Here is a 12399-nt window from a genome sequence, read left to right as displayed (position 1 = left end):
AGGGATGCGGAGTGAGGGGTGCGGAGTGAGGGATGCGGAGTGAGGGATGCGGAGTGAGGGGTGCGGAGTGAGGGGTGCAGAGTGAGGGATGCGGAGTGAGGGGTGCGGAGTGAGGGATGCGGGGTGAGGAGTGCGGAGTGAGGGATGCGGAGTGAGGGATGCGGAGTGAGGGATGCGGAGTGAGGGATGCGGAGTGAGGGGTGCGGAGTGAGGGATGCGGAGTGAGGGGTGCGGAGTGAGGGATGCAGGGTGAGGGATGCGGAGTGAGGGATGCGGAGTGAGGGATGCGGAGTGAGGGATGCGGAGTGAGGGATGCGGAGTGAGGGATGCGGAGTGAGGGATGCGGAGTGAGGAGTGCGGAGTGAGGGATGCGGAGTGAGGGATGTGGAGTGCGGGATGTGGAGTGAGGGATGCGGAGTGAGGGGTGCGGAGTGAGGGATGCAGGGTGAGGAGTGCAGAGTGAGGGATGCGGAGTGAGGAGGGATGCGCAGCCCGGGATGCGGAGCCGCTGCGCTGCTGTGCGGAGCGGGACCGAGAGATGGCGGCACCGCACCGAGAATTCTCCACTCGCGTGCGGGGCCCGCCCGGTCCTTCCCTGCCCGGGAGCTGCCGAACGGTCCCGAAAAGGAATTCTGAACAGCCTTGCTTCGCTGTTTATACACGCGATGGTGCTTTTGGATGCCATCAGGGCGATCCATATCGTTACCACAGCAGGTAACGGGAGAGTTGCTGTTTTCACTGAGGGTTCTCTTAAAAATAAACATTTTTGAAAGACATCACCCTTAAAATACTAGAGATTTGTCTGAAGTATGCAATAATTTTTTATATATATAACACTCGTTTTCCAAAGTGTAAACTATATTTTTTTAGAAAGATGTTGTGCTGGTTTCAGCTGGGGTAAGAGATAATTTTTTTCACAGTACAGGGCTATGTTTTAAATTTGTGCTGAACACAGAGTTGAAATGGTTTTGGTTTTGTTATTGCTGAGGTTACAGAGAGCCAAGATCTTTTTTACTCTCTGTACTGCTGCACTGGCACGAAAGTTGGGGGTGCTTGGGAAGCTGGGGGACACAGCCAGGACAGGTGACCCCACCTGACCACAGGGTCCCCACTCCTTATGGCATCAGTTAGTGAAGGGGGGAAGGAGGAGGAAGGGGAATGGTTTTGGAGTGATGGTGTTTGTCTTCCCAAGCCACCCTTCCAGGGGCTGTGGCCCTGCTCTCCTGGAGGTGCTGGACACCTGCCTACCCAGGAATTCATTCCTTGTTTTGTTTTGCTTCTGCTTCTGTTCTGCTTTTGCTTTCCCTATTTAATTGTCTTTATCTCAACACAGGCATTCTCTCACTTTTCTCCTCCCTGTTCTCTGATCCCACTGGTGGGAGGAGAGTGACCCCTGCGAGAGGCTTGGGGGCTGCTGGGGTTAAACCACAACATCTTATCATGGAGCCATGGAATCACAGACTGTGCTGAGTTGAGAGGGACCCATCAGAACCATCCAATCCAACTCCTGGCCCTGCACAGACACCTCAACAATCCCATCCTGTGCCTGTGTGTGTTGCCAAACCCTCCTGGAGCTCTGGCAATTGGGGCCATGCCCATTCCCTGGGGACCCTGGGCAGCGCCTCAGCACCTCTGGGGGAAGAACTTTTTCCTGAGATCCAACCTGAACTTCCCCTGGCCCAGCTCCAGCCCTTCCCTGGGCTCCTGTCGCTGCTCAGGAGAGTGAAGAGATCACTTTGTGGCAATGTTGAAGACTCCAGTGAGGTCTGCCCCCAGTCTCCTCCAGGCTGAACACACCAAGTGCCCTCAAGGTGAGGCTGCCCCAGCCCAGAGCAGAGCAGAACAATCCCTCCCTGGCCTGGCAGTGCTGGGCTGGTGGCCCAGGACAGGGATGTCCCTCCTGGCTGCCAGGGCACTGCTGGCTCAGCTCCAAGTGGCCACTGAGCAGGAGCCCCAGGCCCTTCCTGCAGCTGCTCTCCACCTCCCATTGCCCAGTCCCTGCCACAGCCAGGGCTGCCCTGCCCCAGGGGCAGAGCCCAGCACTTGCCTGGGTTACACTTCACAGGGCTGGGGATTGTCCATCTCTCTCACTGCTCTGGGTCTCTCTGCAGGGCCTCTGCCCTCAAAGGAGCCAACAGCTCCTCCTAATTTAGTGTCAGCAGCAAACCTCCTTCGTGTTCCTTTGAGCCCTGGGTCCAAATCACTGATGAAGGTGTTGACAGCACAGGGCTGAGGATGGAGCCCTGCAGACCCCACTGGTGACAGGCCCCCAGTCTGATGTCACCCCAGTCACTGTCACCCTTTGTGCCTGACCTGAGCCAGCTGCTCACCCATCCCACCTTGTGTTTATCCAGCTGAATGCTGGGCATTTTGTCCAGAAGGATCCTGGGAGAGACGGTATCAGACTTTGCTGAAGTCCAAAAAGATTCCATCAGCTTCCTTTGCTCAGGCAGGGGAGTCACCCTGCTGCAGGAGATCAGGGGGACAAGCAGGACTTTCCCCTCCTGGAGCTGTGCTGGCTGTGACCGATGGCTGTGTGGTCCTGGCACACCCTCAACACCTCCCAGAATAATCTTCTCCATGATTTTACCAGGCACTGAAGTGACTCGAACGTACTTATGTCAGTCTAGGGTCCTTCTTACCATTTTTGAAGATTGGGACAACCTTCACCTGCTTCCAGTCAGCTGGGACCTCTCCAGATTCCCAAGACTGCTCAGAAATCTTTCTCCTTTTAAGAAATAATTATGTGGGACAAACCCCCTGTAACACAGGCAGAGTAAGAACATAAATTCTACTATCGTGGGGAAAAAATCCAATTCTGTATAATAGAGGTATTTTCTATCAGTTTTTCTCTTTATTACAGATAGCTTTTCCCTCTGGAAAAGAGAGCCAGAGTAGAAGTGAGCTTTAAACCACCGTGTTTTAAATATTTGCCATTCTGAAAAAGGTAATGGCTACTAAAGTTTAAAGCACAGGTAGGAAACAAGCTAACTTTCAGAGAGACATAAAATTGTCAAACTGGAGCTTTTTATAATGGAATTATATTAGCACTTGTACTAAATAGAATAATAGCTCTCTGTGATTTCATATGTTTATTTGGAAAAAGCAAAAATTGACAAGGGAGCAGCAAAATCTGTAGATGACAGGTTATTTATGTGAGGGTTAGAGAGGCCTAGAAAGAATTTCAAAAGACCCAGTTGGGTATCATCCCCTGGGCAGGCTGATGAGACACAAAACTCAAATTTGGTAAGTACAAAGTGTTGAGCTATGGAAGAAAAGAGGAGTTACTTGTATGATTCATTCTTAGAAAGGGTCCTAACTTAGAGAATAGACAGAGGTCCTGTTTAGCTGTGGTTAAAACCAGTAAACAAAATGTTGATGTTCATAAAAAAATGATAATTAAGAAGTTAAGAATGTTACATAAATCAGTATTTTCATATAGAAGGAAGTGTAATGATACAAGCTGCAAAGATCTCAATAAAGGATACCTCAGAGTTAGGTGAAATTAGTAAAAGGATGAGAAGAATGACCCTGTGCAAGGGAAAATGCAAACTGAAAGATATTTGGTTTTCACTCTACAAATGAATCAGGCACGAAAGGCCTTGATAAAAAAACCAAAACCACCAAACATAAAAAATTGCAGCCTATTACAGAAAAGGTAGATCTTGAACCTCAGTTCTTGCTTTCTTGTAACAGGAAACAAGGGAAATTTGTTGTGAACTGCCAAAGTAACAATAATAATATAAACATGCAATTATATTAAAAGCCAATTCTTAAGAAAAATCATTGAGACCAACAGTTTCACAAGATTCAAAAGAGTTTCAGTGGCTAAATTGTTACCAATGGGACTGGAAAGCAGTGATTTCTTTGACTAAAAACTTGTGGGAATTACAGGAAAATGTCATGCTTCAGGTTTTTACCATACACACAGATTTAAGACTGAGATACAGCAGATGATTCATTACCTATGGGTAATGAATATTACCAATCAAATCATCAGCTGGTGGCCTCCATTGGAAACAAAGCATGAGGCTGTGTGTGCACTAGGTGAACAAAATCTGTACCCACACTGCACAACATTTCTGTGGTGAGTTGTATTTTGCAGTGATTGTATTCTTTCATTATATTGAAACCACAAACAGATTGCAGCAAGCCTGAGATGCAATTCAATGGACCAAACAATGGCTTGCTAATTCCCACATTATTTACCCTAAATTATTAGATCAGGCAGCTTCCTGGAAAAAAAAAATACTTAAAGTGATGCAAACCTTTACATTTTTGCAGAACAGCTATAAGTGTCTCTGTTCTTTCCTGGAGCATACAACTTCTTCAAACCCTCAAGAACACTGCCTGGCTTCTTAGCTGTCAAATTTGGGCTCCTAAATACACAGCACAAAGCTTCAGGCTGCAGAAACCTCCTGCTTTGGTACTGCTGAAGTTGTTCAGTCTCTCTCAAAATTGTTGTTGCTCCTTTTGTGCTAACTTGATTGAAGATCCATGGAGTTCATTACTGCATGAACAGTTAACATCTCTGTAAATACCTGATAGGGAACACACAAGGAAGAGAACCCCAATCTCATTTTTTTCTGAAAAACCTAATTATTCTATGCTTTGGTTATCAGCCCACAAAATGAATGTAATGGTAACACTTTATATGAATGGTAATGAGTTAATTAACATTTCTCAAAGTCCTAGAACCTCAGATTAATAGTGCTCTGGAGTATAAAGACATAATATTATTTCATTGAGCATTTGTCATTTAAAAAGCTCTATGCCTAAAGCTTTAATCAAGCTCTGTAAGATGAGAGCAATTTCCTTTTTGCCACATTTGGGTCTCATCTCTGCTAAGATGCATGTGTAGTTAAACCCTGTCTTTCCTTGGAGAGGAGCTCAGGTACCACTGTTTATATGATCATAGAAGCCAAACCCAGCAGTAGAATCCTACACTTGAGAAAGTTGGAAGAGTTATTTTAGGAGATGCTTTTCCTAAGTTTACAAATTGTACTTCTGTTTAGCAAAGAAAAAACCTCTTTATTTAAATATTGTTTTGCTAAAGCTACTAAGTAATAGAGTTTCAAAAATACCTCTTTTTTTCTAGGAAGACTGCTATTTTTTGTTAGATGAAACAATTACAGGCTCCCAGATATAAATCTGTTTTGGTAGCCCAGGAACACATTCATTTTTGGTACAATTCCTCTTTACACAATGGATTTTCACCATTGTGTAGGAAATTAATTTATAATTTACCATTCTATCAGAAAGTAAGGGCATTCTTCTGAGTAATAAGCACACAATTTTCAGTAACACTGAAATTTTCGAATTTTCAGTAACACTGCCACAGAAGTTGAAACTTTTAATGGTGGTCAAGAACACTTATTCGAGGAGTGCCAAATCCCTTCAGATAAGTACGAGTGGCCGGAGGCTAAAATTTCACGGTCAATTAGCAGCTGTGGCACAGAAATTACGGGAGGAGCTGGGCTGCAGACACCGATGGCCGGTGTCACCAAGGCCGGTGTCACCAAGGCCGGTGTCACCAAGGCCAGTGTCACAAACTTCATCTCTTGCAACCCAGTGTTGCTTCCCCTTTACAGGCAGTGAAGCTGAAATAAGATTTTTTTACTCTTCTTTCAAGTGTTTGGAAGAAAAGCAATGGTGACTCCCTTGATTTTTGTATCACGTTTTGTTTACAGTTTCAATTTATTAGATGTCAGCCTGGCCCATTTAATATTAGAAATTACTATTGTTGACTTCAATATGAAAATGAAGATAAATTCAGGAGGGGCAAGCAATAATTCTGCTCCTGATGCCACAGCCAGGAGCTCCTTCAGTCCTAAGTGCATTAGTGGTGACTCAAGAACAAGACAAACCAACAGGACTCATCTCAAAAGAAAGCAAGCAGGCCTTTTTTTCATGTAGAAGGGTAGCAAAGTTGTTAAAATACATGTACCTTTAGCCTACCTTCACAGTAAAAGCACAAGTTCACCTTGCCCAAGCCTGGTTTGCAGGTCTGTGATCAGCTGTCCTGGTCTTGTTTTCATAAGGTGACTCCATCAGCCAGGGAAACGGGGTTCTGCTCAAAACAATGGGCAACTCATTTCTGTTGTTAATTGAATTATCTCAGTTCCTGTAACTATTACTTTTCCAAGTAATTGTTATGTTTATTATTTACTGCATTAAAGATTAATAATTATAATTGTGCATAATTATATACATATTACATTGTACTGATTTTACACGTATACTATATAAATAGAGAGTAAAGGCCTTATAACATGATATTGAGATTAAATGCTACATCTTTCCAGATGAGAGGTATTTTTCCACAATGGAAATGGTTTAATACAGTCATTTCAGTTACTTTGGTTTCTAGAAAAATAATTTTTTGCAGTTATAGGGCCTGATCTCCTCAGCTGAATTTAACACAAAGATTGCTGCACATTTAAAAAGCAGCACAACTAAACTCTCGGAATATATTCCTTATCCTCCACTCTCTTCTCCAAATGTCCCTCACTGCTGCAGTGAATAGAATACACATCTGAGCATGAGGAATTCACAGCACCAAACAGGAGGTGACTTTAACTGTTTTGGTCATGTGCATATTAATTCAAAGTTCTGGCAAATTCCCCATGTGTGATATTTCAATTGCAAGTCGAGTCCCTGAAGGGAAGCAGAGACAGCTTTAAAGCACTACTCACACGCAGTTCTTGGCAGCTGACCCACTAAGGCACAGCTCTGAGGCTTGGGCTTTGCACCACTCCCATTTCTGCAAGTGGTTTCCTTCCTGCTCTCTTGGTGGGGCTCCTGCTGGGAATGTGACCCACATCACTGGAGTAGGCAGGGATGTGCCAGCCTGCATCTGCTACAAAAGAGACTAAAAATACCTCCAACTGGACAGTGTCATTTGGTGCACAGCAGCACAAAGCCTGGGAATGAAAACCGGGCTGTCAGCAAAGATAAATGATGGTTCAGCTGCATGCCAAACAAATCTCAGGGTCTTAGAAAACCCAGAAACAACCATCTGATATTCTGTTATAAACTTAATCTCTCAAGATTTATTATCATTGCAATTTAATGAATTTGCAGCAGTGAAATCGTAATAAGAATGTCTCACCCAAGTTTACTATTAATATTTTAAGAAACGAGCCCATCAGCAGCTTGTTTCAGTTCAAGGATGTTCTCTGGAAATGCAGATTTTGTTCTCGAAGATGCTACCCTCAGGTTGACATTTTTTCCTCTGCATATCTGATGAGCCTAATTCTTCTGCCAGTCTCTCTCTTTAAAATCCCAGTTCTATAGACTGAATCTTTTCAAAAAGATCTACATGTTACTGCTGTCTTTTCTAAAGATTCTGTTTGAACTACCTGCCTGTTTGATTTTGCTTGTCTGTATTATCACACACTTGAATTTAAAAGGTATGGTCATACAGGGTGCAAAAATTACTATACTGCAAATAAGTGCAGGTTCTTAAATTACAGATACAACTTCATACCTTGATATTCATGATACCATCCAATTTTTCAGAGGATAAAATCTCCAGATCTTTGCATTTTTGAGGTCTTCAAAATCTTATTGAATTGGACTTTGGGAATATTTACAAATACTATTATTAATAAATAAATTGCTGACCTTGAGACAACTGTCACTTTCATTTTATGTAAAATGGGAGGGTGATTAGATACAGAATGGAATCCTATTAACTGCAGGTCCTGGGCCTTCAAGGAGATCTATGTGCAAATGGATCTCACTGTAAGACCAGCACCATGATTTTTAAAATCATTAAGAAAAAACATGACTGAAGCTAATGAGCTTTTGCTAGTGCTACTATAGTTATGGCTGAAAATCCCCAAATTACACATATACCATTGTACAGCTGAAGAAATGAGCTTTACAAGGATTTCTGCTCATATGTTTTCAGAAAAATGATTGCAGACTCTTAAAAACATAGGGTGTAAAACCACTACAGATTGAACTTCATTCTTATTATGTTCTGTGCTGGTTTGCCAATTCTGCATGCACAGAAACCATGAGAGAGAGAGAGTTCCAAAGCCTTATGAGCTTGTTTTTCTCAGGAAACCACCATTCCTAGAATTATAATATGAAGCAAAACATGAAGTTGCCCGGAACTTGCAATCAGAAAGGCCTAAATTAGCAACTCTGAAGACTGTCAGTGGGTTTTTAATCGACATGAGGAGAAAACCACAACTCCTGCTGGGGGCATACGTGTCCACTACCCAAATCCAACTTTTCTGTAACCATCCATCCCTGGGATCACTCTCCATACACAGGCAAGGGTTTGTTAGTTTAACACAGGGGTCAAGATCATGTCTGTGGGCAATTATTCCAGGAAATAGCAAATCATGTTACCCCAACAAATCTACAGATTATTTATTCTCTAGAAACAATACTGAGCAAATCAAGGGATACATGTGCATGTTCTACATTTTAATTTAAGAACACTATAGGAGAAGTTTTTCACTGCTTTTGTGACTACTTATTGGGTAGGTTGTTTATTTCCTGTGTGACTATGCATTTCAATCTCTTTTCTTCTCCTTTTTCTTTTATGCTAAACTTAATGTTTGTCAACTACATCATCATGGGTGAAATATATTCCCATTAAAAAGGAAAAAGAGCTTCCCCTGTATCCTATTATTTATTGCCTTGTCATCTTCCAGCTCCTGGAATTACAACAATCCTTGAGGAGTGAACACAGAGTGTTGACACTCAATACCACTATCAAAGCTTGATTTTGCCAGAATTGTATCATATCATTTTCTTACTCTTGGAAATCTTGGAAAGAAAAACTAACATCTGCAAAACTCAACAACAGAAAACAACGGATGTATAGAATTTGTATGGCCTATGATCACTTTGTCTTATCTGCCTTCTCTTGTAGTAACTGGTGGCTTGATGGGTGCCTAAAAGGATCTGAAATACAAATATTTGATTTGGAGCATCTTGACTCATTACTGTGAAATGAAAAAGATGCATCTATAGGTACTGTTTATCTCATCTTTGAATTATTTAGCAGTGCACACACAAAGGAAGATCTTCCTTCCCTCAGCTGTCAGGTGCTACCACAGGGCTGTTGTCGCACTCACAGACCTGACACTCACACAAGAGTTGCATAATTCATATGTGCAGTTCTGGTGGGACTGATGGTTTGATTCCTGCCTCTCACAGCAGGCACAACTGTGATCTGATACTCTGATACAGACTTGGTAGCTTATTCTACCTTCTTTTGCAATATTGCAATTGATTAGACGTCATGCAAAAGAGCTGGGAAACACAATTATCAATGTCAACAAAGCTACACATAATTTATATCGACAGATGAATCGTGACCTTTGGAGCCCAACAACAACAGTGAGGTTTGTCTGTGACTCTTGAAACAAGGAGGGCACAGAAATTGAGACAAGGGATGCAGAGAGCACCATTAAGCAGTCACTCAGACATCAAGGGCATCTCTCTTCCTGGTGCAGCTGAAGGATCTCAGTTTTTTGGGATGCCAGAGAAATAACTTCTGGTAGCCCTTAATTACCAACTGTGGACTTTCTGGGCTGTGAAAAAGACAACAGCAGAGTGAACCATAACCCCTGTGAGATCTGCTTCTGCACCCCTGGCACGTGTCCAGCAGTGCAGGATATCTGCACCTAAGAACACAGCCAGCTGGGTACCATTTCGGCTGAGAAAGCTTAAAGGGCAAGCAAACAGACAAACAAATTACTGGGCACTGTAGCATCAGCTCTAGTTTAGTGATGAGGGGAGCAAGTTGCTCAAACCTGGTGTCAGATGTGTTGAGGAGAGCCCAGCCGCGCAGGAGGCCGACGATGCAAACAAACCACGTACGCTCTTGGCAGCAGCTACTGAGAAAGTTTGAAGGCATTGGGAGCTGACTAAACAAATTGGGAACCTGAAACCAGCCAGTGAGGTCACCTATGCTGGTTTTCCTGTTGGAGCCAGAGGAAAATAGTCCTCAGCCAATCAAGCACCGAGGGCTGCACTCTCCCATGGAAAACAGACAAGCCTGGGTTGCCAAGTTTTAGTAGTTAAGTCCCCCTCTTCTCTGTCAACATCCTGAATATCTTCTCAAGCATGGGGCAGACAGGTGGCCAAAGCTCTGTTGTGGCCAAAGACGAGCTCGTGGGCATCTCCCATTCCATGATGTCACCAGGAGAGCCGGCCTGGTTTGGACGGGACACCCCAGAGAGGCTCTGCATGGTGCCCGCAGCAGGAGTGGTTCAGGAGCGAAGCGGTGTCGGTCTCATAGGTTGAGCCTCTAAGAGGATTCCTGCCTTCCTGTAAGGAGCTTACTCACATCCCATCTCAGGCCTAGATGGATCTGTGATACACACTGAAACACTGAGCATTTCAGTAATTAATGAAGAACCTACCACACTTTTCTCCATTTTATCAAGTAATACAGCAAAGTTTCATCCATGAAATATTACCTTATATGTTTCCCTGTTATCCTCCTGTTCAAACTACTTTCATAATTCCATGTTCTCAAAATTACTTGATTGTTCTCAGAATTCCACGTTCTTACAAAATTACTCCTTATTTGGCAGTCTTCCACAATAAAAATCTGTATAGGCAAAAGGTAATGACAGTACCACTATGGCAGCTGAAATTTAGTTGCCTTTGTTACAGTGCCTTGACAAAAATTAAATCAATGCAATAGCATTTGGGCCCTTATCCAGTCCCCCTGCAATAATCCCATGTTGCAGGAATTACCACATGGAAGTGATTTAAAACTACCTTTTAGGCTTCTTTCTAGACCACTTTAAATATTTATATATATTTATAAATATATACTTTTTGTATATTTATATTAACAAAAGTTAAATAAAATTTACCATTCATATGGTAAAATGTTTAGTATAGACTGTTAAAATAACAATTTTATACCTAATATAAGACACTTACTAAAAAAGTCCAATTTTGTTACCTGAAACATATGCAATACTTTAATGGAATCAGTAGAATAAGGTCAAACAAACACAACATAATTTAGTAGGTAGACTCTAATTTCTAACATTTAGTAGAGTGGACACTGTTTTTCTATAGCTGTTTCTAAATGGTCTAGAATTAATTCTAAATTTTGTTTCACTTCTTCCTAAATAGTATTTGGACTCTACATTATTAAAGTCCTTAATACCCTATTAATAAGTAGGGTCAGTCACATAGATTTACATTTTACTTTTTTTCAAACCTTACCGTGATGTATACTCAAATACCAAATTAAGCAGAAAAAAAAATCAGTCTAGTTCTCATTCTCACGTATGCAGCATATCTGTTTTAAAATAATATTCTAAGTTCTAGTATGAGTTCTTTTGTTTCACAAATATTGTCTCAGCACCTCTGTGTTTGCAGCATACCTTGAACGGTTCTGAGACAACTGCTAGTGCCTTATTAATAATGAATTCCTGTTCATTTGGTACTCATTAGAATGATTTTTTAAATATAAAGATTTCTCCCATATCGAGATGGCCATGCAAACTATTTTACCACAGCTGGCCGAGACGTACATTTTTGTGGTTTTGCAAGCTGATTCCTTTTTGTGAAAGTTTTCAAAAAAACCCAGCAAAATGAGATCCCAGACATCTGAATCACCAGACAGTCAAAAAGAGTTATGCATATGTTTAAGTATTTGACTTCCTAAAGCATAAATATGGCACGCCAGTGACCCCTTTGTGTGTGCAGTTGGGAGCAGCTCATTCCAGGCTGCAACAGGCAAAGGATTTACATCAGAGCCTAGGCTTTCATTCAAGCCCAACTGGAAGTCAATTTTTAAAGCAGAACAACAATTTAAAACCAAACACATTTTCGCCTTCTTCTCTGCACTAGGGACACTGACCTTATAAATATCTGAAATTCTTCCACTGCCTGTAAACAAAAATGGACTGCAGGCAGTCATGATCGTATGTCACTCTGTCAAAACATTCTTACTCCTTGGCTACTTTTTGGAAAAGTTGTTTGCTGTCAATCAAGTGACAAGTTCTGCTTATAATAATGGTGATGACATCAGACCTGTAGAAGAGAAGATTAGTATGGGGAATCTAAATATATAAACCAGAAGGTCATGGGACACATCCAGTGTCAGTTGAAGTCAGTGGCCTCCGTCCTGTTCGATCAAAACTGGATTGATCAACGCAAGATTAAGAGGTTTACACACTTTATACCTTTATTTATTCTCCCTATAACTAGAACGCCTTGCAGCCTAGCATTTTTTAAGGCGACTCGGATCTTTGATTTGTCTGACGAGAAAAGGTGATTGTCCCTATTTTTATTTTTAGGTGGCCATTTATAGGCAGCCGTGTTCCGTGTTTCCAGAGCTCTGCCCACGCCTGCTCGGCCACTCGGGGCTGCTACAGAGGCTCTGGGCAAGAGGCCAGCCCGTGT

This window comes from Sylvia atricapilla, chromosome 12 (assembly GCF_009819655.1).
Source record: "Sylvia atricapilla isolate bSylAtr1 chromosome 12, bSylAtr1.pri, whole genome shotgun sequence".
NCBI lineage: Eukaryota > Metazoa > Chordata > Aves > Passeriformes > Sylviidae > Sylvia > Sylvia atricapilla.
This window is presented reverse-complemented; position numbering follows the sequence as displayed.